Source organism: Peromyscus maniculatus, chromosome X (genome assembly GCF_049852395.1).
Source record: "Peromyscus maniculatus bairdii isolate BWxNUB_F1_BW_parent chromosome X, HU_Pman_BW_mat_3.1, whole genome shotgun sequence".
Lineage (NCBI taxonomy): Eukaryota > Metazoa > Chordata > Mammalia > Rodentia > Cricetidae > Peromyscus > Peromyscus maniculatus.
The window spans coordinates 105,384,281-105,408,190 of record NC_134875.1 but is presented as its reverse complement, the minus strand read 5'-3'; positions in this window follow the sequence as shown (position 1 = coordinate 105,408,190).

Sequence of the window (23,910 nt, the reverse complement as noted above, 5' to 3'; positions counted from 1 at the left end):
CATAGCTTCAGTTCCCTCCCTGACACACAGTTCCTCTTTGTCCCCCCATTTACTGTCCCCTCATAGTCCTGCTAACAACTAAGCTCTTACGCTTCCCACCTCATCTTGGTCCTCTGTTTCTTCTCCCTCCATCTCTACTTGCTTTCTACTCCTGGCTCAAGAGTTCTGCCTTACCTATGTGTTCTTCTCTTCTCCCTGGTCATGCCATTCTGTCAGCTCTACAGAAAATACCTGTTTCTTTCTTTCTCTGGCCACAGGGTTCCCTACTTCCTCAGGAATGTTGCTCCACTCTACCTTCCACCTAGATATGTAAAAATCTCTTTTGTTCTCAGTCAATTGCTCTGGAGAGCCACTAGACCTCAAGGCAAGGGGATGGTCTGAGCTTCTTTTGCACAAGAAAGAAAGCTATGTGTCTCCAGCCAGCTTGTCTCCTGGGCTTAGCAGGGGAGTTAGTTACCTAGAAGTTCAGCAGGTCTGAGGAGCTGAACTGTTAGCCAATTAGTCTGGGAATATTTGAGCGTGCAAAAATTTCATAGCAGAAGATGGCTGAAATATTAAAAAGCTGGATAACACCAAATATTCATAATAAATGCCTAGCCTTTTGATAGACCCTTGATCAGTCAAAGTATAGCTTTAATACATAGCTGAATCTCTATAATATATTCTTACCCAAGAATGTTCTTAAGAGAGACTGCAGCAGCTCTCTCTTTAGGTTGCTGAATTTCAAAAAAGAATGAGAACTTGATGTCATCTCTAGGTCCTAACCTGAATCACATGGAATTTTGTAACTCCTGTGAAGATTTTCTTCATATATCAATGAAATAGAGTTAAGATTCAGACTCTTTTCAAGTGAGGAATGCAAGTCCTGATATTTAAAACATTTTTTAAAGATTTATTTATATTACATGTACAAGCATTTTGTCTTCATGTATGTATGTCCACCATGTGTGTAAGAGCCATAGAAAGGCACATCCCCTGGAACTGGAATTATGGATGGTTATGACCTGCCCTAGAACACATCCCCTGGAACTGGAATTATGGATGGTTATGACTTGCCATGTGGGTGTTGAGAATCAAACCAAATCTACAAAAACAGGTACTTTTAACTGCTGAGAAATCTCTCAAGCACTTTAAGAAAGTTTGTAAAGAAAAATCTTTTTTTCACCCATCTTGTCCCTCCCTTACAGGGTATTTATTTGTGTAGATCAATTAGCCTAGTTCTCATGGAGAAGTTCTAAATGTAAACATGGGGCAAAGTGGGGGACATATTTATAATGAAATTCGTTACTGATTCCTTAAATTCAGGACAAAACTAGTAAAAATAATTGATGGATTCACAACAGGCCCCCATGTTTGGGCGTGTTTGCGAATGCCCGGTGGACCTGGACACTTCTGCCTAGCCAGTTCCAGGTCAAAATAGCCATTTCCGGGTCAGGGTGTCTCCCGTGACCAGGGTTCTGTGACTTTGCATGGTTGTGTAAGAGCACAAACACAGCCATATGATCTGCACATGTGTGGAGTAGTTACATCAATCTGTGTATGGGCCACCCAGCCTTTATAAACCGGTGCCATATTCCCGGCTTACTCTTCTTTTTCTTCTTCTTCTTTCCCACACACGTGTCTCTCCCACAGACCTGAGCACTCGTCTGACCCTTTTATCTTAATAAAACTCTTGTTAGTGGATTCTGTCATGTTTCGTGACATTTCCTTGCAGGGTAAGAGCGCCGCTAAATAACTAACAATAATACTTACAAACTCTGTCACACTTACAATTTTGACTAAGGAACTGGATTACAATAAAAATAGTTGAAAACAAAATTGCCAGACACAAATCCAAATTTACACACACACACACGCACACACACAAATGACGCAAAATTTTAAGCAAAGCAAAATTAACTAGGCTTACTGTCTTAGATAAGAACTTGACAGAATCATAATGGGGTATGAAAACTGAGAAAGTTAAGGCACAATTCATATATATATATAATATATATATATATAATATATATATATATATATATTAACCTGAGCATAGGAATATCAACATGGCTCTTTTTGAGGCAGATTACTGTTGTTAATTAAATATAGTTTATGGTAGAAATTCTTTAGACTGGAGGCACAAGGAGGAAAGGATTTTTAGGTTAACTTTAATGATCAGGCCTGTGGGAGAGACACGTGTGTTTGTTCATCTTGAAAGGCAATTTTAGTTGTTTTTTAGTCTTATCTTGTAAGATTGTGCGTTAGATTGTACTTAAGGTTGTGGATTATTTTTTACTTGATGTAAGCATAGTTTCTCTGTACTGTTTAGAATAGACATAGTATAATATGCCAAGTCTTAGGACCGTTCAAAAAAGATCCAGGAAATTAATTTGGTTTCATGTCTCAGATGCCAAAACAAAGAAAATTTTATTTAAATCTAATATTTATAAAAAAATATGGAGGAAGTAGTAACAGCTGGAAAAATACTACAAATAATGTCCATAACAGAACTGCAGGAGGAATAATTCCATAGAGGGAACTCAGAAAGCGTATAGTAAATATGAGGAATAAACAAATATAAAATATGAATATATTTATATATGTCGATGACATGGAAGATATGCTTGACTATATCTATGAAATATAATCAGGTGTCAAATCTCTGGAAAAACCAAGCTGTTTACTGTAGTAAAAGACAAGTACGAACTTGCCATTCCCTTCTCTGCTTCCTAAATCTCACTAGACATAAGCAAGGTTAGAAACAGTACTAGTGACTGAAAGCCATCCAGAACTAGAAGCAAAGAAACTGACCATCCACACTCTGCTCTGGTCTGGACTGATTGGGATGTGGTTCAAACTGATGAGTCATAAATTAGACATAATTTTTTAATGATGAAATTAATTTGAACATTTTCAACTTAAAGTTGATTGTAGAACTTCCAATTACATAGACCAATTAGAAAAGAATTGTGTCCCTCTACTAGAATTTTTATCAGGTAACAAAAGAATAAACAGTTCTAGAGAATTGATTTTGAATGGACAGTTGAGAGAAAAATTGGAATATGTTTTAATGACTTCTTGTGAGATAGCCTTCTTTACCAACATTTAATTACACAAAAATAGATAATAAATTACTAATGTAGACACAAAATGTACAGCTAGCACAGCTCAAAGATGGGATAAACAGTATTTTAAACACTTTATTTTCTGCCTGCACAGTGCAAAATACTGTGAAAATTGTTATTGTATTGCTTTATTTTTCATCTTTTGGTGTTCCATTAATTGTGCAGTTTTAAGGGTGATGGTTTTATGTTCAATTCCTTTTGAATTTTGGATTCAGTAAGTCTCAAAGCTACCTGAAATGGTAAGTCAGTTTTTATGGAACAGGAACATTGCTGACTTCTCTTAGGACATTCATTCTGTAATCATGACTATTATTTATTGAAAGGATTTCACAGAAATTTGACAGGAAAATGTCCGTCTTTTCTGATGAAAGAATCATCCTATTTGCTTGAAAACTTACCAAAGAGAGAAGGTGTTGTCAGATATATTGAAATTTCACTGATACTTCTCTTTCAGAATATTTTAAAAATTTTAGTGAATTAGATTCTACTTATCAAAGTGTCCAGATACCAGAAGTTATATATGTGATAAACCATATTTCTCAGCTCCAAAGCCACCTAACACTGGAAAAGACACTAAAAAAATTCCATGAGTTGTTTTCATGAATCATTTGATTTGATTTTTTTTTCGGGGGGGGGGGTGTTGAGACAGGGTTTCTCTGTGTAGCTTTGGAGCCTTTTCTGGAACTCACTCTGTAACCCAGGCTGTTCTCAAACTCACAGAGATCCACCTGCCTCTGCCTTCCAAGTGCTGGGATTAAAGGCATGTGCAACTGCCGCCTGGAAAACCATTTTCTTATTATTTAAATAACTCAATATTTAAATATTTAAATAGGGCATGGATTTGATGTGTGTGTGAATGTATGCCCATGATAAGCTCTAACTTCAGCAAATTGACACCAATATTTTACAAAAAGCAAAATTGATACATTTAATTTCTACTTTTATCTGCTTTGTCAGGTGTTGAAAAAGAAAACTTGACATGGAATAAAGTGTACTCTATCCAATTCAAATATGTAATATTGAAAAGATTCTACCATTTAATCTGGAAAAATCAAATAGCTTCATGCACTGTATCCACAATCCACTGCAACTCATTGAAATCACATTTACTAGTGTAGTCACTGCTGAGGAGAGGCCAGGCTTTCCTGTGGGACATAATTTTGTGATTTTGAACATCTGGTAGACAAAACAAGTGTCAAAGTCAGATATCAATCATTAGTAAATCTCATTATTTCCATTTTTAAAAAGTATATTGTTAGCGAAAGGTCAAATATTTTCTTCAAGCACCACACAGGGTCATCTGCCACCCTCAAACGATATGTTCTGAACTTTAGAAAGCCAGAAGGCTTACAAGGGAGGCAAGGAACTTAAGAAACCTGACAGCATTATCCTGCCTGATCCCTGGGGCCTTGGCTCTACCTATTCTCAGCTTTCATGTCCCCAAGAATCTCCTCTGTACTTGGCTATCAGCCAGCCCCTGGATGCAGCTGTCAGCAGACATTGTTTCATCCTTAGGAAACATCAGAACTCTAGCCTGGCTGGTGATTTGATGTCGACATTGCAATACCAGTTTTCCTCAACAAAGATCTAACAACTTCAGTAGACTAGAAACGATCTCATGAAAAGGTAGTGAACAACACTAAGACTGTTCTTCTGGTCTCATCACTATATGATATACAAATTCTAAATTGTTCTTACAAGAGACTGAAGTCTGTATTAAACTCTGAAGTGTCCAATAGAATAGCACTATCTCAATGGAGCTCACTAAGTGGTTCTTAGAATTTAACATTTTAAACACCAATAAGAACCAATAATCAGGCACTAATTTAGTCATTAGTGGACCGCTTTTACAGTGCCAATGAATAATGTTGAATGAACACAATAAGTAAATGAAGTTACACCACAGAACTGTATATGCATTCTTGCCAGCTTGCACTTTTTGAGACCATTCCATTCTTTTTCTAATATCTTGATCATTCTGACTCTCATAATGGAGTGCATTTTCAGAGAAAATCTTACCACCTTACTTCACTTCACATATGAGGTTTTGCCTCTTCAAAAATAAAGCCTGTGGGGTTGATGAGATAGTCTATCTAGTAGATAAAGGTGCTTGCACCAAGCCTGAGGATCTGAGTTTAATCCCCAGAATCATCAAAATAGAAAGAACTGACTCCTGCAAGTTGTTCTTTGACCCCTAAACAAGTGCCACAATGTATGTGCTTTTTCTCAAGTAAATAAATAAATAGGTTTTTTTTCTTTAAGAAATAGGGCCTCCACATTTCCTTAAGCTGCTATACTGTAGAAAAGGGTTTCTCAACCCCATTGGCAATATTGACACTGAGAGCCAGTTAACTCTTGCTGTGGGTAGCTGTATTGCAGGCTATAGGATATATTTTTGGCAGTAGTATTTACAGCTTTTACCCACCAAATACCTCTTTGCAGACTTTCAGGTGGAACAACTAAGGTACTGCTTGATGCTTATGAATAAAAATAATTTCTATTTCAGAAAAATGAATGTAATTCTATATAATTATAGAGCATGCCAACACAGCTAATTACCAAAAGAAAGGAATGAATGCTACATAAATTAGGAATGTGTTTTTCATAAATGCTATATCCATGTTGTGCTTTGAAACTTACACTGTGTTGTACATATACAATGAGACTTCCTTAAAAAGTAGTTGTTGTTCTATGCTCCATCATCTCTTTTTATTTCCCCCACCCCTCTCTTCAATTCTAAGGCTATAAATGCCCTTGCTTACTTACCGGGACAAGGTCACCTGATAGAGCTGCAAGGAATGAAGTCAGGCTCCTTGGGGTGGGGGTGCATAGCAAGACTGAAGGTGTTACAATTTGAGAGCAATCAGACTTTATACCTTTATCAGAAATAGAATTTGATGGTAATTGCCAGCATCAATAATGTTGTAATTGCAGGTATACAATGAAGTTTGCAAACTATACAGGATACCCAAGATTAATGTCTAAGACCAATTGTTCTGTTGAGCTTCCACACTTCCTTGACTACTAAGGGAGCATATAAAGAAACATAAAAGTGGCCTGAACACTCCACTGCCTGAAGGAGCACATTGTTTCTCTGGAACTGGAGGGCACATTGTGCCCCAGGAGTCAGGGATTCTCTGAAAAACCAATGATGTGTGCCTCTCAAGGCAACTAGGCCAGGTTAACTCCATGATTTCCTGCATAAGGGCTGACTGGTTGTGCTGTGTCTGGCACAGAGCAACTGCCAAGGGTAAAAAAATCATTCATGAGTAGTGAGTCTCACATTCTAACGTACATAATTATTACCTTTAGACCTCATTTAAAAGCAGATTCTGACCAGCATTTTCTGGATGCAGGCCTGCTATTTTGTATCTGTAACTCCCATGTAACACTAGCTCTATCTTCTTAGTAAACTAATAAGCAGGAAGCTGCCAACCCTGATATAAGCACACTGAATCAGAGAACCTGCACTTGGTTAAGTACCTAAAGCTCTTTATAGTCAATAAAACATACAAAAATTTAAAATGAGTTCAAAAGTTTTTATTTTGTGAAGGATATTTAGCATGAGATTTATAGTCCTAATGGTTGTTAGTATAGAATACATAAGTATTATTATTTTCTATTAAAATATTTTTTCATATAATGTATTCTGATCATTGTTTCCCCTCCCTCATCTCCTCAGAGATATTCCCCACCTCTCCACCCATCCAACTCTGTACCTTCTTTTTCTCTATTTTTAGAAAACAAAGAAGCAAATAATGAAGCATTCAAATCAGAATTGAACAACAAAAAACAGAAAAGAGCAGAAAAAGCATGAGAAACACATACACACACACAAACACTCACACACACACACATACACATACACACACACACACACACACACACACACACTGAAAAATCAGAAGGCAAAATATATAAACAAAAAACTGGTAAGTTAAAAAAAATTCTCAAAATATTATGAGACAAAAAAATCTACAGAAAAACCATTGAGTTCATTGAGTTGTTGGTCAACTCCTCCTGGACAGCCTTAACTGTGGTTTGTATACACAGTGAGACTTCATTGGAGAAAACCAGTTTTTCCTTTGCAGGCAGTTATTAATTGAAGATAGCTCCTGGGTTAAGGGTGTAGGCTTGTGTCTACTTCCAGTCTCAGCACTAGGATGCCATCTGGCTCAGACCTGTGCAGCCCATGTAGGCCCTCTGCATGCTGCCACAGTCTCTATGAGTTCAAATGTGTGTCAGTTCTGTTGTGTCTGGAAGGCCTTGTTTCCTTGGTGTCTTCCATCTCCATTGTTTCTTGGTAATCTTTCTGCTTCTTCTTCTGCAGAATTTCCTGGGCCCTGAAGGGAGGGATTTGATGAAGATATCCCATTTATGACTGAGTGTTCCAAGATCTCTCTCTCTTTGCACGGGAATACATAATTACGGAGTGTAGGCAGAATACTACGTAGCAAGAATCTAAAGCACATCCCTCTTGATTATCAGAAACTTTATATCTATGGGATAATGATATCTTCCTTTCCATAGCTTATGATAATTACCATTCAAATCTTGGAGTTTATGAATCTACTTTATATATTTCAAGTATAGATTTAGATAATATTTAATTATGGAAATATCTAAAGTATAGAAATAGCCATCCTTCCAGTCTACTTCCATCTCCTAAGGATTCAGCTTCTTGGCGCATACTCAGGGTCCCAGTGGTTCTTTCCCACTGTCCCTTTCAGCTTTTTCTCCAAGCCTATCTCTATTCCTTTGTGACATTCACCAATCGAGAACCATTGTCTAACAGAGACCCCAGCTATAACGTTAAACTGGCATTTGGGTAGGCAACCATTTTTAATAGCTGTTAGAACATATATGCAAAAATTCTCAATAATATACTTGATAACTGAATTGCAGGACAAACAAAACTTTATCCACGATTAAATTGGCTTCATCCAAGATATACAGGTGTGGTTCAATAAGTAAATCAATAAAGGTAATCCACTACATAATTGATTGAGGAATAAAACCACAAGATATACTAGGTATAAAAAAAAGTCTATGACAAAATCCAATATCATTTCATGATAAAGGTTCCAGAGAAGCTATGAATACAAAGGATATACCTCAGTGTAATAAAGACAATTTTACAGCAAGTCCATAGCCAACATCAACTTAAATGGAGAGAAATTCAAAAAGCATTTCCACTAAAATCAGGAATATGACAAGGATGTCCACTCTTTCCATATCTATTTAATATAGTACTTAAGGTCTTAGGTAAAGCAATAGTATAAATGAAGAATACCCAAGGGATACAAATAGGAAAGGAAGAAGTCAAGTTGTCTTTATTTGCAGATAATAGGATTTTATATATAAAAGACCCTAAAATCTCCATCTCAAAATATATACAGCTGATAAATACTTTCAGCAAAGCAGCAGGATACAAAATTTACATGAAAAAAAAAATCAGTAGCTTTCCTAAATACAAATGATGAACATACGAGACAGAAATCAAGGAAACAGTACCTTTAATACCAGCGTCGCCCCCCCCCCCCAAAATCCCATGTTAGTTCTAATCCAAGAAATTAAAAGACTTGAATAACAAAAATTTTTAGACATTGAAGAAAAATTGCAAAGACACTAGGAGATGGGAAGATCTCATGAGCTCATGGATTGATATGATTAGTATTGTGGAAATTGCCATCCTACCAAAAGCAATCTACAGAGTCTGCAATCTCCATCAAAATTCCATCAAGTCTTTCATAGAACTTGAAAGGACAATTTTCAGCTTCATATGAAAAGAACCCCCACCCCCAGAAACCTAAAACAATCTTGAATAATAAAAGAATTGTTAGAGGTAACAATATTCCAGATTTCAAGTTGAATTACAGAACTATAGTAAAAAAATGCATAGTATTGATATAAAAATCAGATACATTGATCACTGGAATAGAATTGAAGACCCAGACATAACTCCATCCAAATATGGGCACCTATTTTTTTTTTTTTTACAAAGAAGCCAAAAGTATGCTTTACAGAAAACACTGAATCTTTAACAAATGGTACTGTTCAAACTAGTTGGTTGCATGTAGAAGAATAAAAATAGATTTTCTTTTGTTGTCCTGTACCACACTCAACTCCAAACAGATCAGAGACTTCAGCATAAGACCAGATGCCCTGAATCTGATAGAAAAGAAAGTAGAGAATAAGACTGACATTGGTTTGGGAAAGGACTTTCTGAACATAGACATTAAAGCCAACAATTAATAAACGGGACCTCCACAGATTCAACTCACCTGGGCTATTAGGAGCTCACAGAGACTGAACACAACCAGGGAGCCTTCATAGGACTGACCTAGGCCCTCTGCATATGTGTTATAGTTGTTTAACTTGGTCTTTGTGTGGGATGCCTAACAGTGAGAGCAGGAGCTGTCTCTGACTCTCTTGCTGGCTTTTGGGACCCTTTCCTTTGGGTTGCCTTGTCCAGCCTTAATACAAGGGGAGGTACCTCATCTCACTGCAGTTTGATGTAGCATTGCTGGTTGGCATCCATGAGAGGCCTGCACTTTTCTGAAGAGAAACAGAGGAGGAGGAGTGGATGTGTGTTGGGGGTTAAGTGGCAGGGAGGGACTGGGAGGAGAAGAGAACAGTGTTAAACTCTGGGTTGTGACCTCTCTGAGGGTCGAATGACACTTTTACCGGGATCACATATCAGATATCCTGCACATCAGATATTTACATTATGATTACATTTGCTATACAGTAGCAAAATTACAGTTATGAAGTAGCAATGAAATAATTTTCTCGTTGGCGGTCATCACAACATGAGGAACTGTATGAAATGGTCACAGCATTAGGAAGGTTGAGGACCACTGTTCTATTACAACATGAAATATTAAAAGTACATTTCCTTTTCTACTTCATCACTCATTGTTTATCCCACTCCCTAGTTTCTTTTGGTGGTTATTCTACTCTCTACCAATATGTGACCAGCTCTTTTCTTTGCTGCACTTGACAACCGACTTTATGTTTCAATGCTTAGCTTATTTTACTTTATATAATGTCAATTTTAAATCATGATTACTAAAATGGACAGTGCTTTCTTCCTTCTCACAGCTGAGTAATCTCAGAGTGTATATATTCCGCATTATTTTTAGCATTCATCATTTATAGGTATTTTCTTGACTATTTTCTGCAACCAATGCTGCTGTAAGCATGGTAGAGCAGTTTCCCCTTGATATAATGATTTCAGTGCCTTTAGATAGAAACACAACCAGTAGTGAGGTTTTGGATCATATGGTATATCCATTTTCAGAGGTTTGGTTTTGAAGAATCTACAAATCACTTTCCATACTGATTTTACCATTTTACATGTCTACTGATACTGTATAAGAGTCTACTTTTCACCTTGTGCTCAACAGTTCTTATGTTTTGTCTTATTGATAATAGCTATTTTCACTGTGGCTGAAAGATTGTGATTTTATTTGTCTTTTCCTCATTATTAGTGAACTGACGATTTTTTCCTATACCTTGTAATTTGTATGTTTTCTTTTGAGAGATGCCTATTGAGACTATTTACTCAAATTTTAACTGAATTTACTTTTGCTTTTGTGTTGTTTGAGAATTAAAAATACACTGTGAATATCAAAAAATAATTTAAAAAACCTTCCTCCCATCTGTGTAGATTGTGTCTTCATCTAAAGCCATACTACCCTGAATGTGTCCTATGTCATTTGTATGTTGTTTTCTTTGATTTTCTGAAGTTTCTTAGTATAATGTCCTGTTTCTTTAGTTTCAATTTTGCTTCTCGTGTTTTAAGAGATTTATTAAAATCCCTTTTGCTTATTACTATATCTTGAAGCATTTCCACACTTTCTTTTGACAATTTCATGGTTTGATATTTCACATGAACATCTTGAAGACAATTTGCAGTGACACACACCTTTAATACCAGCATTCAGGAGGCAAAACATGCTCTACATGGGAAGTTCCAGTAAATGCCTGCTGTGAGCCTCATCTGTGTCAGAAGATATGAAAGATCAAAATGTCAAGAGTACTTCTTCAGAAGCTTGTATATGATTTAAAAATAACTCTGTATTGTATTACAGATATCCTGTGTGTTTGATCTCTGCACATCTCCTTAAACTTAAAGATCGTGGAGGTGCTTTGGAAGAATTAATTATCGTGCTTTGAAAAACCATGACCAATGCTGTATACAATGATACACATACAAACTTGTCTCTGTTTCCCTTTTAAAGAGACAACTACTCAGTGTAAAGTGGCCCATTGCTTCTGCACTGTGGTAGACTCCTATTTTGAGCTATAGCAAAGTCATTATCTTACCATATGAAGCTGAAAACCAATCATCGCTCACTTTCACCACATGAATTAAGGCATGGTGGTATACCCAGTACCCTAAAATTTGAGATGCTGATACATGAGCTTCTAGATTTTGAGGCCATTTCAGGGGAGGGTAGAGAGATCCCAGACAGCCTTGCTACAAAATGAAACCTCATCTCATAAACAAATAATCTGGCCTATAACTCGAAAGTTCTAAACTAAATTATAGCTATAGTATTCTTTCAGGTAAGTTAGTATGTACTAAAATCTGTTATTTAAAATATCTTAACTCTGGTGCACATGGAATAATGGCTCTGACTGAACTTGTAAGAATATACATTAGAGGCTTGTTAGAATTCATTACTAGCTGGGCAATGGTGACACACGCCTTTAATCCCAGCACTCAGGAGGCAGAGCCAGGTGGATCTCTGTGAGTTTGAGGCCAGCCTGGTCTACAGAGTGAGTTCCAGAACAGCCAGGGGTACACAGAGAAACCCAGTCTCAAAAAACCAACTCTTCCCCCCAAAAATTCATTGACTAGCTTTTTAAATGGGGAAAGAGAGAGGAGAGAGAGAGAGAGAGAGAGAGGGAGAGAGAGAGAGAGAGAGAGAGAGAGAGAGAGAGAGAGAGAGAGAGAGAGAGAGAGAGAGAGAACCTACCAAATTGATTTATATATTGGGAAAAAGTGAAAAGTATGTTCCTTTTTTCAAACTCCCTAACAGAGTTTTGGAAATAACCAATTAGGAAAATTGCTGTGCCTACACGGCAATTGGGCCCAAAACCCGGCAAGGGAAGTAGAGATGAACACAGCACACACCAGTCAAGTTGCAAGCATCAGGACCCTTTTATTCTTTCTTCCCCATCTTATATACCCTTTCAGGAGGAACAAACAAAATTGTTTATCAAGCACCCAGGGTCAAGGAACAGTCAGCATGGCCCAGGAAGCCACAACTGCCAAACCACGAGACGTACCAAACAGCAAAACATCCACAGAACAGCCTGACCTCAGCGCACTCAGAACAGGGGAGATGGGGGCAATCTTAGAGGGGTCAAAGCCATTCTGATCCTTACATAGCATACAACATTCCAATAATTTTAAATGAAGTAAATTCCTTCCATCAGTACAGTAGTAACTGACATCTGTGATTTGAAAATTTTGAGTATGATTTTGGAAATTTCAATTTTCATTTGCTCTCTCAACACTGGTATCAGTATCTATTAAGTTGCTACTATGCTCTGACACAGTCTAATTTGCTCTTCTTTTCATAAATTTAAGAAAATTAATAGAGACAATATTTGCCAAGTATTGCTCTCACTGAAACATCAATTAAGCTTTAAAAGTAGGCTGGGTGGTGGTGCATGCCTTTATCCCATTACTCTCTGGAAGCAGAGCCAGGTGAATCTCTGTAAGTTCAAGGCCAACCTGGTCTATAGAGCAAGATCCAGGACAGGCACTGAAACTACACAGAGAAACCCTGTCTCGAAAAACAAACAAACAAACAAACAAACAAACAAAAAAAAGCTTTGAAAGTAAAAATGTACAATAATGAAAACTGTGACAGAAATAATTTTTTCAGTATTTTTTAATTTTATGTGTAAGGGTGTTTTTGATTGCTTCCATGTCTGTGCATTATGTGCCTGCTGCTCTCAGAGGTCAGAAGACGTATCAGATCCTCTGGGGTTGGAGTTATAGACAGTGTGAGTTGCTGGGAATTGAACCTAGGTCCTCTAGAAGAGCATCCAGTGCTCTTAACATCTGAGTTATCTCTTCAACCACTCACTAATTTCTTTCTTGTGCATATTGTATACAAATATGTACATGAAATAAGGTAATTTCACATACTTCTGTTATCTGCTATAATACAATCATTCTCAACTTGAGATTCCTTTCACCTGAGAAAGTTTATATAACCTTAAGTATATAGGTAACAAATCAAATGGTTACTGACTCACAGTGACATTTTAAAACAATTCTTAAATTTCCATATAATTCCACCATTTATTAAAAATGAAAACAAATTTTTACATTAACTATGATGGATGTACTTGTTTATTTTTATATGAATGATTAAATCTTTCGTGATTGACCACTTGATTTTGGAAAACAGTATATTCAACATCTTGCAGAGTTATAAAATCATTTTTTTATTTTATAATCAGCAATGCTGAGAATGCAACTTCAGATATATATGTAGAAGAAAATAAGAGAAGTATATTTAGTGCCATTTCAGAAACTGTTGGAAGCCATCTCTTCTCCTATGGTGATGCTCATACATGGCATGTTAGGTCAAAAATAAAGAAAGGAAGAAACTAGGAAAGAGAGAGAGAGAGAGAAGAAAGAAAGAGAGAGAGAGAAAGGAAAGAGAGAGAGAGAAAGAAGGAAGGAAGGAAGGAAGGAAGGAAGGAAAGAAGGAAGGAAGGAAGGAAGGAGAGAGAGAAAGAAATTGTTGGAAATTTTGTCCTAATCCCAAGCTAAGATGTATTTAGTGATTTTCACAAATGAAACTCAGACTAATAACTCAAAGAAAAACTTTCAAAAATCAAATATTTGAACACAATAAAATGCAAATATATATTAATTTGCCATCTGCATTCTGAAAAATGACTTTGAAAATATTAAACATCTTAACTTCCTGTACTTAAGTAATTTTGTTTATATAGAAGCAAAATATTGTATGTCCACACTAAAAACACTGCAGTTCAAAATAGACAATAACCACAGTACTTCGGGCATTGTTCACTGGCTTTTTATGTGTGAGAGAACACCCAATGTGAAGTGTTCATGCTGTGTGTTCAGAAACAAAGTTGTAGTGAAAATTTTCAGCACAGCATGGATGAGTACTGACAGAAACACCTAGGATTCATTACATGTTTGATGTTGGATTAGATTTTTGTGGCTACACACAAAACACTTTATTGTTACTATTTTTTTCATGATCCCTACATTTAGTTTCAAGACCCCATATAGAGTTATAGTTTACAGTGTAAGAAGCAGATCTAAAGACACTAGTCAATAGTGTCATGACATAATTATTGTTCCCTTACTATGGAGCTCTTTTTTTTACTTGAAAGAATATTCTGTAATGTACCTTATATTCAAGCAACAGATCAACAAATAACACAAACCTCAGAAAAACAAATTTCCAGCAAATCACTGAAGGTCTGGAATTTGAATTGATATACAGAGGATAATAACACTCCAACTCTTTCCAGTTTTTTGTTTGTTTGTTTGTTTTTGTCTGTTTTTTTGTCCACCATAAGTGTTTGATAATTCTTTGAAAAATTATTCTGGCCCTTATTGGCAAATACTATCATAAGATCATTATATGTAGTTTATTTTGTAGCACAGAGTTTCTTTTAAATAAAAGGAAGACCCTTCTAGCTGAATTTCTTCTGCTTTCCTTCCTTCCTGCCTGCCTTTTTCTTCTCTTCTTTGGATTGAGCCCATGACGCTGGCTGTGCTAGGCAAGCACTTTACCACTGAATTTGATCTCCAATCCCCTGGCATGTTTTTCAACACTGGAAGTCTAAGTTCAAGAATTTACAACATTTCTGCTACTTCCTGTGCTGATTCAAGGCAAGACCATGATTTGGTTCATAGCCCTGAAGAGTTAGAAAGACTTAATGGTCATTTGTTGCTACATTTGTCCTCAAGCAAAAACATATTCTAGAATAATAGAAGAGGGAATATACCTTATAACACACACACACACACACACACACACACACACACACACACACACACACACACACGAGGAAGGGGATACTTTATTGTTATTGTTATATACCTACAGCATTCTGAGAAAATTAATACTGATACTCTGTAAAAGGGACATTGTTATTTCAAACTTGTTTTCCGTGGACTCACAACATTTGCTTGTGATCACAACATCCATTGAAGTTTGAGGCTTTCATATTCTCTTAATTGTGTAGCCTTAGGTGGTAGACCATGTTATTTCAGTACATTTACATGATGACACTGTGTGTTGATTGACTCAAGATACTTAGGTTTAGCCATCATCTCTAACATTTATCATTTCTTTGTGATGATAAATTATAGGATTATACAATACATTATTGCTAACTATAATTTTCTTTTAATATAATACCAGAATTTAATCTTTCTGTCTAGCTGTGACTTTGTACCCTTTAATCAATCTCCACATTCCTCCTCCTCATTCCTTCTCTAACATCTACTAATGGCATTTTTGTTTGTTTGTTTGTTTTCATTTTTTAAATGTATTTATTTTTCTATTGTCAGCTTGATACAGTATAAATTCTTATCCTAATAGTGAAATGCTTCATTGAGGCTTGCCCAGTAATTGAGTAAAACCAAAACTTATTATAAGCCACAGTCATCCTAGGGTCCCTCTGCTATATAGCCTCCCTGGTTCTGTGGGTTGCAGTCTGATTGTTCTTTGCTTTACATCTAGTATCCACTTATGAGTGAGTACATACCATGTTTGTCCTTCTGGGTTTGGGTTACCTCACTCAGGATGATATTTTCTAGTTCCATTCATTTGCCCGCAAATTTCATGATGTCATTGTTTTTCTCTGCTGAGTAGTACTCCATTGTGTATATGTACCACATTTTCGTACTCCATTCTTCAGTTGAGGGTCATCTAGGTTGTTTCTAGGTTCTGGCTATTATGAATAGTGCTGCTATGAACATAGTTGAGCATGTATCTTTGTGGTATGATTGAGCATTCCTTGGGTATATGCCCAAGAGTGGTAGGGCTGCGTCTTGAGGTATATCGATTCCCAATTTTCTGAGAAACAGCCATACTGATTTCCACAGTGCTTGTACAAGTTTGCATTCCCACCAACAGTGGAGGAGTGTTCCCTTTGCTCTGCATCTTTTCCAACATTGACTGCCATTAGTGTTTTTGATGATAGCCATTCTGACAGGTGTAAGGTAGTATCTCAGAGTCATTTTGATTTGCAATTCTCTGATGATTAAGGATGTTGAGCATTTCTTTAAATGTCTTTCCGCCATTTGTAATTCTTCTTTTGAGAATTCTCTGTTTAGCTCTTTAGCCCATTTTTTAATTGCATTGTTCAGTATTTTGATGTCTAGTTTCTTGAATTCTTTATATACTTTGGATATCAGTCCTCTGTCAGATGTGGGGTTGGGGAAGGTCTTTTCCCATTCTGTAGGCTGTCTTTTTGTCTTATTGACTGTGTCTTTTGCCCTACAAAAGCTTCTCAGTTTCATGAAGTCCCATTTATTAATTGTTGTGCTCAGTGTCTGTGCTGCTGGTGTTGTATTTAGGAAGTGATCTCCTGTGCCAATGCGTTCAAGACTACTTCCTACTTTCTCTTCTATCAAGTTCAGTGTAACTGGATTTATGTTGCCAGTTGTGGTGGTGCATGCTGGTAGGATTTTTTGGAGGTGGAGACAGGAAGATCACGAGTTCGAGGCCAGCCTCGGCATTTTTATAGTGTGAGAATTTCATATATGTCTATTACATGGCTTGAGCAAATCCACCCCTTTCCCTCCAATTCCTTCCTTCTCACCCTCTCACCACTTTTCTTATTCCAAGTCAATGTGCTCTTTTTTCTAAATCTATGGAGTCCACTTAGTGCTCCTTGCATGTGCACAAGTGTAGGAACATGAATAGTCTCTCTGGGCAACATCTCTGAAGAAAACTGATCTCTCTCTCTGAGTACCTATGAATTGCCAATATATCCTCAACAAAAGGTGGGACTTCATGACCACCTCCCCTGCCAATGCTGGTATTTTGGTTGACTTGTGAATGCAGTTTGTTGTTTTGACACACCAATACTTATTTGAGGATGAAAATGGAGAGTGATGCAGAGACGATATTTTCATTTTTCTGTTTCACTTCTCATATGATTAGCAAAGCCTTTCATGCTCATCTCATCCCTCTAAGTGGATTTTTTTGTGTGCTTGGGATTGAACAAAGAATATGAAGGGTCATTACTCTGTCACTGAACTACTCTGAACTCTCAATCTTAATTTAATATTTTGATATCCAAACATTTATTTATAAGTTTTCCTTTCTTATGTTGTTTCTTTGAAAAAAAAAAAACTTCAAGGGAACATAAAGGATCATATAACTCCCTTATCAAAGACAAGAGAATGCACTGGCTAGAATTTTCAACCCTACTTTATTTATTATTAAGAAAGCCTTAAAAAACAGTAGTGTGATCATTTCAATATGAGCAAAATGTAGCTTGAAGCTTTAATATTTTTTAGGAGTTCAGGCAAAGAAAAAAAGCAGAAGTAATTTTATTCATAAACACTGTCTAGTATATCTTAGAAATATCTTTCCTTTTTACTTGTCCATTGTCTTTTAAACTTTAATATATATACATATGTATATATAAAATTTTACTCTTTACACATATATTTCAAAGTATTAACTGGTTTCTTTTTATTACAATAAAATATAAACTAATTATATTCATATACATCAACAATAATATCTCATTCCATGTAATCAGAGAATATTCATACTATCAATACAATATAAATTGAATAAAAACATAGCTAGTTCATATATATCCTATATATGATTTTTCTATATTAGAGGTAGATTATTTAAAATCTAAAGCTATATTATATTCCAGTATAATCATTAACTTCTATTGCTATAAATTTTTGTTGTATTCATCATCCAGTTTTTTTAAATTATACTCTGGCTCTCTAATTCAGCTTTGTGTCATTAATCAAGGTCTCTTTTTTGTATAGCTGCAGTGGCTTTACTCAGAAAAGTCAATTATTGAGAAACAGCCATCCTAAAAATAAGGGTTACTGCTCACTATATAAGCAAGTGGTCCAAATTTGAGCAGCTGTCTTATTTTCCACATAAATTTTCATTTAATCATCAGAATATGTAAGCACATAGTACTATTTCATACATGTTCATATATCTATAGATCCTATATTTCTCTAGTATTAGGGTGATGGTTTGTTCATGTTTGTGACAATATGACTTTAAAAAGGGCAGAGAAATCATTAAGTTTGTTGGGAAAATTAATATGAAGAAAAAAGGTGAAGAATCAGGAGGAAGGAAATTCAGTCTCAAATTTACTAGCAAATTCATTAATTTTGAAACAAATCAGTTTTATAAACTCTAGTTTTCATTCCTTCAAATGTCAAAATAATGGTATTGCTAGACAACATCAATATCTTTTTATTTGTCTCTGTGTGTGACATGTGCATGTGCGTATGATGTATGTGTCTTCATAAAGGAGTGTGCCACAGCACTCATGGAGATCAGAAAACAATCTCGTGTGACGACAGTCTTTGCCTCTTACCTTGTTTAAAGCACTCTCTTTGTTATTTGCTGCTGCATACACCAGACTAGCTGGCCCTAAAGCTTCCAGAGTTTCTCTTATCTCTGTCTCTCATCTTACTGTAGGAGCTCTGGGATTACAGATGTACATTTACCATGTCTGCTTTTACATGGGTTCTGGGAATTTGAAATCAGGTCCTCACAACTGTGCAATGATTGTTTCAGCCACTAAGCCTTCTACCTAACCTCTTTTTTTAAAGGCTTAGTTACTAGAGTCACTTTGTTTTACTTTAACTTTCTTTTAATTTCATATATGTGTATTATGTTTACACCATTTTCCCCTCCTTTTCCTATCTCCAAACTCTCTCATGTGCCACCTTAAAAATCCCTTCCTGTTTCTTTTTATTGATACATAATTATATAAATACAACCAGCTGAGTCCACTTAGTGTTGTTCATACACATATGTTTTTAGAGCTTATCATTTGGGGTTGGATCACCAATTAAGGGGCTCATCCCTGGGGAAGAGAGACTGTTTATTAATTATTCTAATTATTTGTCTGTACTAGTTTCTATTATTAGTCAGTCCTTATAAGGTGATCAAACAACACAATTTGTCTATTTCTTCCAGGTTGTACAATTTATTGATGTATAGTTGTTCATAATAATCTGTAATGATAATTATTATTTATGTGGTGTTACTTGTAAATACCTCTCTTTTCATTTCTTATTTAACTTGTTTGAATCTTCCATATTCCTACTTAATTAATTAACTAATTAATCTATCTATTGTTTTTTTCAAGACAGGATTTCTCTTTGTATCCCTGGATATCCTGGAATTTTCTGTGTAGATCAGGGTGCTCTCAAAAAGAGATCTTGTTGCCTCTGCCCCGCAAGTGCTGGGATTAGAGGAATACACCACCATGCCTGACCTTATTTTATATTTTTATCTTATCTTTGTCTTGTTCTACCTACTTTAAAATTGTTTATTATTTGTTAGTTACTTAATATAAAGTAATGGGTGTTATTTACTCAATATATCCTTTTTGGTGTAAATGGTTTATTAATCAGGTCGATTTATTATGTGTTCATTCTTTCTACAAAATCATAATTCTATCTGAATTTTTTCTTGATCAATTGGTTTTTCAAAAGTAAGCTCTGTTTCCATGTATTTTCCAAAGCATTTTTTGGTATTAATTTCTAATTTTACAACATTGTGTGTGGAAAAGATATTTAATATATCAGTATTTGTAGCACTAATTTTCAGAAATTTTGTAGCTTATAATGTGATCCATTCTGTGGAATGCTCCATACACTTTTGAGAACATCTATTCTTTACTAGTTGGAATAAAAGCTCTGTGGATGCATATTAAGTTCTGATTTAGGGTACAATCTAATTCTTTTGTTTCTTTACTGATTTTCCATGAGGATGGTGTATTATTTGCTTAGTAAAGTGCCGAAATCATCTACTGTCATTTTATTAAGGCTTATCCCTCTGTTTAAATTATTTGGATGCTCCAATATTATGTGTATATTACTTTCCCTATAATCATTATATATCAAATTTTCATGTGTCTTTTTTCTGCTTTTAATTTAAATTCCATTTAATTTGATATAAATGTAGACATTTCTGATTTCTTTTGGACTTTTTTGCATAGAATTTATTTGATTGTTTCACATTGCATATGTATGCACAACACACATATGTAGTCCATATATATGAAGAAAACTTCTTATACAGAACAACCAGCTGGGTTTTGTAAATATATATTCAGTCATTCTGTCTTTTAATTGTAGCATTAAGTCCATCTACATTTGGGGTACTTACTGGTAGGTAAGTTCTTTGTTTTGGTTGACTGGTTTTTTTTCAAGACCAGGTTTCTCTGTGTAGCCCTGACTGTCCTGGATCTCGCTCTGTAGACCAGGTTGGCCTCAAATTCACAGAGATTCACCTGTCTCTACCTCCCAAGTCCTGGAAAGAGGTGTCCCACCACCACCCAGTGGATAGATAAGTTCTTACTATTGCCATTTACAATTTGTTTTCTACTTTTATTATAGTTTCCTTTGCTTTTAATCTTTTACAATTGTTCCTCTGTAGTTAAAGTTATTTACTCTGGAGATGTGTTTTGTTGCTTCTTCATTTTGCCTATGGTAGATTTTCTTTTCTCGTTACCATAAGAACTAAAATCTGCTTGTGATACTTTTGTGCTGCTGCCACCAGACACCTGACAAAACAACTTAGAGAAGGAAAGATTGCTACAGTTGTTTAGATCCATGACATAAGCAAAGCATCAAGAAAGCAGGGATATGAGGAGAAGGGAGAAGGCTGTTTACCTCATTGCAGAAGGAAAATATAGTGCAAGGATTAGATAGGTAAAACCTTCAAAGTGGGCTCCCAGTAACTTACTTCTTCTAAGGAAGTCCCTCTTATAATTTCCAGAACTTACAAAAATAATACTATCAAGTGGGCACCAAGTTTTCAACACACAAGACAGTGGACAACATATCATATTCAACCCATAAAATTATCACTTGATTATGATAAATCATTTTGAAATGGTGCCAGCACAGCATGGGCTAAACAATAAAAGAAACAAAAGCCTAGAAAAGATGCAAATGAAAACTCAATATACATACTCTTTTCCTCTTCATATTTGGAACTTTTAGTATCACATTTTGTATCTTTCTATAATACCAATACCGCTAATATTGATACAGTTCTTACTACTTTAGTTTTCACTCTTCATATAGCAGATATGAATTGTTTATGTATTACACTTATAATGTTATAACATTCTATTATTTGTACAGTTACTTTTACCAACCAGTTATATACTTTCTATATTCTTTGATGTAAAGCTCTTTCTTTCATTCTGAAAACTCCCCTAGAGCATTTCTTACACAGCAGGTCTGGAGAAGATATATTCTGTTAGCTTTTCTCTACTAGAAATATATTATATCTCCATTTCTAGTGTATTTCTTTGTAAGATATTATAATCTTCCTTGGGTTTCTATTTTAATAGTTGAGAAAAGTATAAGTTTCCTGTCACTGTCATGGCTTGCAAATTTCTGATAAGAAGTCTTTCCCTAGGTGAATTTCATTGTGAAGTGAACTTGGGCCATGCTTATATTTTGTTGCTTTCCCTTGTAGCCTTGATAATCTTAACTTGCTTTCACCTTTGACATCTTGGTTATTGTATATCTGGGAGCATTTTTGCTATTTAATGTTTTACTGGTAACTATTGACCTTCATGTGCCTAGAAAAATTTGTATCTATTTCAAGTGTTGAGAATTTCCTGACATTATCTCTTCAACAAACCTGCTAGACCATCAATAACCCCAGTATTTGTTGATATAAGGCTCTTCCAAAGTTTTTATAAGTTTTCTTCTCTCCCTCTCACCCACTCTTTTTTACCCTCAAAACTGTACATTTCAAATAGCCTATTTTTGAGTTCTCTAATACTTTCTTCTGTTTGATCCATCTTGCAATGTACATCTTTATCACATTTTTAAGGTTTCTTATATTTTTATATTTTTTCTGTTTTGTTTATTTATTTTTGATATTATAATATAATTAGATCATTTTCCCCCTTCCCTTTCCTCCTTCAAATCCCAATATTCCCCTCCTTGCTCTCTTTCAAATTCATGCCCTTGTTTTTCATCAGTTCTTGTTAGGTGAATATATGTATATCAATATACATATATATTCCAAATATAACATGCTCATTCTGTATAATGTTGTGTAATGTTACTTTTATGTATGTTTCCATGGTTGATCATTTGATAATGGACAATCACTTGATGTACTGTTCCCTGGGGAAGACTGTTTTCTGTATTAAAAGTTGCTTCTTGATTTGTATACTTATTTTTACGTTTCAGGTAAACATTGACATGTTTTTCAATGACAAATTGAAACTTGTAGAATTTTGACAAAACAGCTGCTTAAAATTCTTGTTATGAGAGTTTGCCCTTATTAGTTACTACTAAGGGTCATTTTCTCCTATTTTATTTCCATGGCAAGCAGATAGTCCTAATTTTCTGAGTGCTCTTGATGGTTTTTCATGTATAACCTTGTAAGCACACTGAAGCACTATGTATCTATTCCATTGTTTATAATTTGTCCTTATTTGTGCCCATGTTTACAGAAATTATGAGCAGGCTGTTAATTTTTTCAGAGTATGTAGCTAGCTACTGATCTATGAAGACTTGATGGCATCCTGTATCCAGATTTCCTCCAAGCCTTCTGTAGAATATTGCCACTGTTTCACCACTAAGGGGTGGTTCAAGCTCAAGAGTACTCACAATCTGCTCTTGATTTGTTGCTCAGGATGAACTAGGGGAGTACAAAAACTGTGTAGTCCATGCCTATAAGCCTCTACCCAGGGTAGAAGAATGCTGCTAATTGAAAAACAATACTTTATCACTTTCATGAAGTTTTTCAGGTTAGAACTCTTGCTTATTTTCCTTTTGAGTTAGGCAATGTATCTGTGAACATTTTTATCTCATTTCTTTCCAACATCTTATTGGAGGTTTGTTTTCTTAGTAAAGGAGACTAATTTGGAGCTTTCTTTCTGACTACAAGATATTTTGTAGTAAAGTAATGCACAGAAGATAATAGAGAAGCTCTGTATTGTAGAGCTATAATTACTGGAAATTAAATTTCCTGAGACTTCTTTATTGTCACAGTAATATAATATGCACTATATTATACACTAAATACCTTGAACTGCACTCAATATCATAACATTTGAATCTTTTATATTATGTAGAAATGTCACATAATTTTAGAGAACTAAGTTAATTGAGATTAATTATTATTAAAAACATAATATTTTCACAAGGATGGTTCATAATTTTTAGCCATTGTGGTAAATACTGAGGACAATTAGATAATTTACCATTTATATAACTTTATGATCACTCACATCCAAATGACAAATGTACAAACTGAAGATCAGAGATGCTATGGAGCTTATCCAAAGTCATACAATGGCGATCTGGGGGCTATGATTCACACAAAAGGGATGATTTCAGAGACTGTGCCCATAATCTCATTCCTGTGTCTCCAGTGCAAAATGACCACATGTGTTCATCTCACAAGCTGTCATAGTACCTGTCATAGAATTATAATAAAAATGGAATGAAGCATTTAATGAATAGTTTAATGCTTCTTTCAGATGATATTTATTATGGTTATTTTGTGCCAACCACTGC